Source organism: Octopus sinensis, unplaced genomic scaffold (genome assembly GCF_006345805.1).
Source record: "Octopus sinensis unplaced genomic scaffold, ASM634580v1 Contig18296, whole genome shotgun sequence".
Classification (NCBI taxonomy): domain Eukaryota; kingdom Metazoa; phylum Mollusca; class Cephalopoda; order Octopoda; family Octopodidae; genus Octopus; species Octopus sinensis.
In genome coordinates this window covers 30,001-38,915 of record NW_021835720.1, presented here as the reverse complement: position 1 = coordinate 38,915, position 8,915 = coordinate 30,001, and the positions used below count along the sequence as shown (strand labels likewise).

The following is an 8,915-nucleotide window of genomic DNA, read 5'->3' as shown; positions in this document are numbered from 1 at the left end:
ATAAACTTTGAAATGCTTATTTCAGTGTGTCCAAAGTCTGAAGAAGAAGCAGCCCAGGCAGTTGCAGAGTCTGTTGGTGAGTATAAAATAACTGTAATTGATTTCTATAAATTTTACCTTCACCTGAAATATATTATTTGTGTGAATGTCTGAGAACAGGTTCCATTCTTAATTTCCAATTCTTATTTCAGTGTGTCCAAAGTCTGAAGAGAAAGCAGTCCAGACGGTTGCAGAATCTTTTGGTGAGTATAAAATAACTGTAATAATTTCTATAAATTTTACCTTCACCTGAAATATATTATTTGTGTGAATGTCTGAGAAGGTTCCATTCTTATTTCCAATTCTTATTTCAGTGTGTCCAAAGTCTGAGAGAAAGCAGTCCAGACGGTTGCAGAATCTTTTGGTGAGTAAAAATAACTGTAATTAAATTTCTATAAATTTTACCATCACCTGAGATATACAGGGTGTCCCCAAAAACTGTATACACTTGCTGCAACGTCTGTCATGGCAAGCATTAGAGAGGACATTGAACAGGAAGAGTTTTATTTCCAGCAAGATGGGGCACCTCCACACTACCATCGCGATGTAGATCCTTTCTTGATGGGATCTTGCCAAAAGGTGGATTGGACGGAGAGGTTTGTGTGAATACCCTCCACGTCACCAGACCTCACACCACTAGACTTCTTTTTATGGGGATACCTAAAGGACAAAGTCTACGCACAGAAACATGCAACAGTCGTCAATTGAGGGCAACCATTGAACATGAATTACGAATATCCCAAGGGAATTGTTCCATGATGTGTGCCATTCCATGGCTTCGTGTTGTCAGCAGTGTCTGAGCAGAACGGACATCAGTTTGAGAACATGCGATAACAAGACAATAGAATGATATTTGTAAATTCTTTTACATGTTGAAAATTATTCGAATTATAATAAACCCCAAATTTACAATTATTTAAGGTGTGTATACATTTTTTTGGGACACCCTGTATTATTTGTGTGAATGACTGAGAACAGGTTCCATTCTTACATTTCTTTCAAATGGTTAGTGATAAAATTAATTCTATTCACTACCTACAAATGCAAGAATATACAATAAAGGGATTTTTATCGAAATATGGAATCATGAGACATAGGAAAAAGGTCCCTCACGATAAGGAAAATATAGAAAAAAAGATAAAATATAAATCCTGAAACGATTCTCTCCCCATAATGAGACACATTCACTTTTCTCTCATCTCATTGTTTTCTATATCACCACCTTGATTATATATTCTTGAATATCATTTCTTATATACCATTTCAGATATTTTTCCTTTGCAATAATCGGTGTATGAACATTTGTGTTTCATTTAAGATGTTTTGTGCAAGTATACAGTTTTAGGATACTTGTTATCACTTTCTGTTTTACCTGTGTAGAACTAATCATTGCTCATCAGGAAAGGAAACTATTTCATTAAGGTGTCTTTAGATATTTTCTGAATCAGATGAAATTCTGGTGAACTGTGAGTTGCACAGTTAAAATTAAAGATTAAAAGCAGCAACGTTTGACAAAGATAACAGGTGTGACATGAGTTTGTGTCAAGGTCGTTGATGACCAGCTTGGTTGACATCAGATTTAAGCAAAAGAAGAGGGGAATGTTGATTAGTGAAGTCCAGTGGTGAGGGGACAATGCCATGTCATAGGTTTAGCATGGATACAAGAGATACATGTGATCATTAAATAAGATGATTGCAACATTGTTAGATTAAGTAGGATGTCTTATTAGAAAAAGGAGGCTTAGGAAGGTCAGTCTATTTTGTTATGGGCCTAAATATTGAGCCATTATATAAGACCACGGTAGAAAATATAAATCTATCAACCGAACCTATAGTGGTCAGCAGTTGTCCATTGATGATAGGAATGTCTTACAATAATAAAATATAAACCATTTACAGAGATAGGGAAATTGTGCTATGAAGTGTAAAATTTGGAAATATTTATTTCAGATTCTGTAACGGTAGAGGAGATTCATCTTCATAGGGTGTCCCAAAAGTTGGCAGGTAAATGGCAGGAACTTGGTGAGTATAAAATACCCAATTAATTTCTATAAATTTTGCTTTCAGCTAAACTTCTGTTTGTTTGAATGACTGAGAACAGGTTCCATTCCTAATTTCCAATTGAAAGTTTAGCTTAAAGTAAAGATATCACTGAAATTTCATAAAATATCCACCAATGTCAGCACGGTTGTAAAATGTATAAATTAGGAGATACAGTAGAGTTAATACTATCGTTTGTAAAAGGGGACTCAAAAATTGTCATTTAAGAGTAAACAGGTGAATTAATGACAATGTGTTTGCTTGTTTACACTTTTAGTAAGCTTACTGGTAGGTTGAGGCAGATATCTGCCTTAATCTGGCAGAATTAAGGGGAAAGGGTTCCAGATGTGCCATCATGTTTTCTCTTGGGTGAAGAGGACCACATTATCAAATGCAAACTTTTTAACATGAGAGTGTGTATTGTGTGGGACATGTCGTCTCTCCCCTGGCCAATCTGTGTTTTTCTATATTTATTGTAATTCTTTAGTCCCAGGTCAACATATATTTCCTGTCTCTATAGAAGATAGGCCCCATTGTCGATTGTGTTCATAGCTGGATTGAACTCAGCATTGTAAGTTAATGAAACACTCTCTTATATTACAAAAAAAGAATCTCAACAGAAAATTCAAACTCAACTCAATTTTGTTTCTTAATTGAAATCGTTTCACTCTCCTTTACATTACAAATGTCACATGGAAAGGCATGAACATCACAATATCCCATTTCCCCTTGTCTGACAGTTTAACAACATAAAATATCATTTATACTATTATTTACAGCAATGCCCCTATTATTTACAGCAATGTCTTCTACCTCCCTATGGTACCTATATACATCTAGATGGACTGCAGCATAGAGAAATGTCTTTACAAGCACATTTGAGCTATACTGGGGACTAGACTTGACTCAAGAGATCATGATAATATCCCCTGAGTCAGCTGATATAAATCATCATCATCATCATTTGACATCCATTTTCCATGCTGGTATGAGTTGGATGGTTTGACTGAAGTCTGGAGAGCCAATGGCTGCACCAGGCTCCAATCTGATCTGGTAGTGTTTCTACAGCTGGATGCCCTTCCTAATGCCAACCGCTCTGAGTATGTAGTGGGTGCTTTTTATGTGCCGCCAGCATGGAAGTCAGTCAGGTGGTCCTGGCATCGATCATATTTGGATGGTCCTTTTTACGTGCCACCAGCACATGGAGTCAGTCAGATCACACTGGCATTCACCACATTCAGATGATGGCTTTCATGTGCCACCAGAACGGGGGCTAGTCAGGGGGCACTGGCCACAGCTGCAATTTTGGTTTTACTTGACTCAACAGGTCTTCTCAAGCATATCATATCACCCAATGCATCAAGGGTGCTCTTAAATGGGCCGGACATACAACACTGGCATTGGCCATGGCTACGATCTCATTTTAGTTGCCGGGTTTTCTCAATCACAGCATATTTCCCAAATCTTGGTCTCCTGTCATTGCCTCTGTGAGGCCCAATGTTCGAAGGCCATGCTTCATCATCTCATCCCATGTCTTCCTGGCTAAACCTCTTCCACAGGTTCCTTCTACAGTTAGGAAGTGGCACTTCTTCACACAGTTGTCCTCATCCATACGTAACACATGACCATACCAGCGTAGTCATCTCTCTTGCACACCACATTTAATGCTTCTCATGTCCAACATGTCCTCAGCAGTCATGACCCATGTTTCACTGCCATGTAGCATGGAAGTTCGCACTCAGAAATGATTTATCTAAATTAAGAAAGGACATCATACAAAATGTACCAGTCATATACTGGGCAAAAATCAATCCACTAACACCAGGTCCATTATCATCATCACCTTACATCCATTTTTCTAAGTTTGTAATGGTCAGACGATTTCTCCCAGAGTCGTTGTGGTCCTTTGTCCAGTTTGATCGCTTGTTTCCTTCAACTTGATTTCCAGGCATTTCTTTATCCCAATTTCATCCTCCATGTCCCTTCTATATCTCTACCATTATCTTTTTTCTTGTACACTATCACAGATTCTTCTGAGACCCAGTTTTTTGGCTCCACATTTTCAACGCATTAACATTACACATTTAGTGATGTGTGCTCATCTCATTTCCTGCCAGTTTCCACGCATCCTCCACATTCCATGTAACATTGCAATCTCTCCTTCATTTGGAAACAGAATCCCTTAGTTGCCAGTAGACCTAACAGCTCCCTGTACATTTTTCATCTCATTTTCCTTCTAACTACTGTGCTTTCAGAATAGTCTCCTCCACTTCTAATTCTGTCTCTTAGGTAACAGAAACTATCAACTATGCCTTTATTACTTGTTCCTACTACAAACTATTCCTGTATATCTGCTACTTACAAAGTCCTTCCCTAACCCTAACCTGCCCTCCCTGTAAACTTGCTTGTTTGTGGATGCAGTGATTCTTTCAGGACCCAAGTGTTGTAGGTGTATGGCGTAGATGTTGGTGATTCTTGTCTTATTGCCTACAAACTAAAACTCTTCTCATTGCTAAGGCCTCTCCTGTATTAAATTCTTCGAAATTGTGGCCTTGATCCAATGAAAGAAGTTCTTGTTATAAGTCATGAATCCAAAAACCTTAAGCCAGTGCCCTCTATAATATGTGATATTTACCTAACAGTATTTTATTTTTACTTTGTGTGGTTGAAATCATTTAGGTTCACAATCCCCATTTTTGAAATATTTTTAAATGTTGATAATTTTGAAATTTCTATTAATCATAGGTGGAAAGACATCACAAATTACTATTTCAGGCATTGATCACATGACGTTATCAAACGACTGAGATTGTATTCCTCCAAAGAGTCTCTGGAGTAACGTTACTCAACAAGGTGTGCAGGCTGGAGATTTGGGGTCTCTCCAGGTCAAGTGACTGCTTCTCTGCATTGAGAATTCACAGCTCCAGTAATCCTGGCATGTGATTAAAATATCACAGGAAAGAACCACAAGAGGGATTCTTCAAGCTGAGCCAACCGACAGGAGACCTAGGGGTAGAGCAAGAATGAAATGGTTGGATGATATCCATAGTTTCAATTGGTCATGTTTGGAAATCCTTTCAGAACTTCTAATGAAGGTTGCTTCTGATAGAATTGCATGAAGGAGGTGCCTGAAGACTCTACCCCTAAAACTCTCCTATGAATAGAGCCCAGAGAAGATGGACAGATGGATAAAATTATCTAACTATTGGTGGTCTTTGTTGATTCTTTAGGCTCTCATACACTTCTTCTGCCAGTTGTTCACCAGGCATTTTCTCTTGTGTAATTTTCAATTAATTTTTTTAAAATATTCTTCTCCTTCTCCAGCCTTTTTTTTCAAATTCTTTGCTATTTTTATCAACATCTTTAGAGATAGATAACAATGTCTTCTAATTTCCCTGTTTCTTAAGTATCTCTCATTCTTCTATTCACATAATTTCTTTGTCGTAATTAATACAGGTTTTATATTATCATTAATGCTGTTGCAATTATTTCTTATTTCTTTTGCAGGAAGGGAATTAGGAATTAAACAACATGACCTGGACATCATCAAGCTTGACCATTCTCATAGCGTTAGGGAACAAAGTTTCCAGATGCTTCTGACATGGTTTCAAAGTTGTGATCCGGCAAAACGTACACTTCAAATATTAAAAGAAGCTCTTGAAAGAACTGAATGTTTTATTGCAATTGAATGTTTATCATCAGAATTCAATCGAATTTCTTTGTAAATTGTTGCTGTTGCTTAGTCCCACATCTATCTTCACCACAGACCTATTATCAAATGCCTTCCATTCAAGACCATCCTGTCTTTTCCCTAAGTATAGAGAACAGAACCACATTGTTAAATGTGTCCTTCTTTAAGGTGATAGGTTTTGAATGGAGTAGGATTTGGTTACTAATTCTAGCAGATCTATCTACCACATGCAGACCCCTTTATTGGTTTGGCTCCCTCGTTGTTCGAGATTAACTGTGGAAATAAAGACAAACTTTGAAATTTCATTTGTTGTTGTTGTTGTTATTGTAAGTCCCAGCATCTCCCTAAACACTTCCATTGTTATATAGTTTAAATATCCTGTGGAATTTTTCAAAACATGAAAGTTGTAATTCCGTTTTGTGAAACTTACTTAAAATGCACATTTTGTTTTCAAGTAGAACCTCCTTGTGGACACAATTGTCAGTCAATATACAGTTTCTATTTCTCTCAGCCAATATTTTTACATTAGCCTTCATACAAAATCTAAAAAAGGAAACTCACAGCTGACCACGAAAAGCACCCAAAATCTCTCACTTCTGAACTTCTACAAAGCAGCCTGGAAATTGATCCAAAAAGAGATCCTCAGACGGTACAGGCCAAAATGTCTCTTCACACCAGACATTGGCATGAAACTAGAATATCTCATGTCTGTTAAGCAAGCCATATGCCAGAAATATGTCCCAGAGCACAAGGCTAACACAAAAAAGAAGGAGATTCCAAGGGAGAGGAAGATCCTCACGAGAGACGGACAAAGGTTGCAAATCGCTTCAACCAACATTCCAAAAGTAGCGAAAGGTCCCGCCTAAAAACAACATTGATGGAGATTGAAAAAAGCCTGCAACAATCCTATGTGAGGGAGAGAGTGGACAAAGAAACCTGGGTTCTAAAAAACATTAAATCAAACCCAAAGGCGTTCTTTTATTATGCAAAAGAAACAGCCTCAGTACGCTGCAAGATAGGACCCCTCTTCCAAAAGGACGGCTCCCTCACAGATAGTCCAACCAGGATCAGTGAGGTACCAAATGACCAGTTCAAAAGTATCTTTACCACTCCGTTGGAACACAGACAAGTGAACGAACCAGTGGACTTCTTTGCCGCCTCACCAATAACCAGCGAGGCATTTACGATGGAATACATCGACATTAGCAAAGAACATTATTTACATTTGACGGATATTTGGAACTTGTAGTTGTAATACATGTGCCAGGGGCACGTAAAAAGTACCAGACGATCGTGGACGTTTCCAGCCTCCTGCATCCCCTGTGTCGGTGGCACGCAAAAAGCACCCACTACACTCACGGAGCGGTTGGTGTTAGGAAGGGCATCCGGCTGTAGAAACACTGCCAGATCAGACTGGAGCCTGGTGCAGCCTTCTGGCTTCCCAGACCCCGGTCAAACCGTCCAACCCGTGCTAGCATGGAAAACGGACGTTAAGCGATGATGATGATATATACATAAGCATATACATGTGCATACAGTATGTGCATGTAACAATCATAGACTAATGCACATATATATGCATATAAGGTATTTGTGCATAAAGCATGCTAATTAATTAGTGAAAGAAAGTAAGGCGGTGCCCATAGCCTACACAAGGCCTCAAAACCTGAGAAAGAGAATTAGATGAGATAAACAGGAACAGTATATTATTGCTACTTAATATTTTCAGCCAGTGGTGGGATAGTGTGAAAAGTTAATCCAAAGAGTATGTCATGGGTGGAGTGTCTTTGCTTCTAGGTTTTCAAAGATTTGGGCTGAAAAGGCTAATAAGCTACAACTACTCCAAAACTGACCTTTCCTTGCAAAAAGGACCACCACTATCACCATGACCCCAACCACAATCACTTCTGCAACCTACACCACCACCACCAACACCACAACCATCACCTGCATCATCAACACTACCACAACCACAACTATAATGACCTACACATTTCTGCTCAGACCAACTCTGTGATTTATTCAAATGTCTTGAGTTGGGCCCTTAATGGGGATCAATGCAGTTCCCAGCTGAGGTAGCTATATCTAGTAATTTATCTATTGACCCTGAAAGAATTTTACTCCTGCTGGATTTGATCTCAGAACACAGAGAACTGCAACAATTACTGCAAAACTGTCAATTAGCTATTGTGATGACCCGATAGAAAAAGCAGCTACACCTCACTCAGCTCACGCCTTACTGTTATAAGAAAGAAAGGTTATTGTAGATAATGTAATTTCAACATTATTCATATCCTAAAGACAGGATAGTCATGGCTAGAACGTTTTTAAGTAAATGATTTCTGGATTAGAGGTAATCTGGGAGCTGAACAACATCTAAAATTTGAACTCACTAGAAATATATCAAGAAGTAGACGTGGCCGCATTTCCCACGACACACATCGAACCCGTGCTCTATGGTGTCAGCCTGATGCAGTCATATGTATATCCGGGACAATATATGCGTGGCTGCAATGCAGTCATTTGATCAGATAACTGGAAGAGAGGGCAACAACAATAACAACGCCAACAATATCAAGTACACACACGCACAAAACGCCGCCACCACTGCCACCATCAAGATAACCATCGTTAATTGTAGACAGGATCATAAGAGAATAATGAACACACCTTTGGTAAATTAATATCGTCAATTGATACCGCCACACCTGAGATGTCAGTCACGTTGTATTCAACATAAATATTGCTTTACACTCTCTGCTATCATATTTTGTTATGCAACAATCAATTTCCATCCTGTTTCTTTATTTTGAGTTCGTTTCAAATATTTTAAGAATTTTTATCCTGATTTGAAATGTCAGACAAAAACACTGAATCGGAAAACTGATCCGTCTAAAACTGGTGGTTCATATGTATGTGTGTATATATGTGTATGTATGTGTGTTTGCATGCATGCGCATATGTATTTATATCTAAGTATGCATATATGTGCGTATATATTTATGTATGCATTTATGTATATAAGTATATATGTATGTGTATGTATTTATATATATGTATGTATGTGTGTATGTATGTAATTATATATGTATGCATGTCTGTATGTATACCGGCACGTATGTACGTATGTATTTATATGTGCATT

The 8,915-nt window shown here is 38.1% G+C and overlaps 2 long non-coding RNA genes across 3 annotated transcripts in view; both read left to right on the top strand.

Moving 5' to 3' along the window:
• Positions 1 to 18: 18 nt before the first annotated feature.
• Positions 19 to 8,915, top strand: part of LOC115231352 — a 21,440-nt gene continuing 12,543 nt past the window's right edge. The window contains exons 1-5 of one of the 2 annotated variants that reach the window (XR_004997701.1): positions 19 to 76; positions 192 to 242; positions 354 to 403; positions 1,990 to 2,061; positions 5,587 to 6,075. This is a non-coding gene — a long non-coding RNA (uncharacterized LOC115231352). Of the gene's footprint in view, positions 77 to 191; positions 243 to 353; positions 404 to 1,989; positions 2,062 to 2,491; positions 2,497 to 5,586; positions 6,076 to 8,915 lie in introns of those variants that run through there. The other variant, XR_004997702.1, reaches the window with a different exon arrangement.
• LOC118761875 overlaps positions 6,845 to 8,915 on the top strand; it is an 8,105-nt gene continuing 6,034 nt past the window's right edge. The window contains exon 1 of the long non-coding RNA XR_004997703.1: positions 6,845 to 7,021. This is a non-coding gene — a long non-coding RNA (uncharacterized LOC118761875). The remainder of the gene's footprint in view (positions 7,022 to 8,915) is intronic.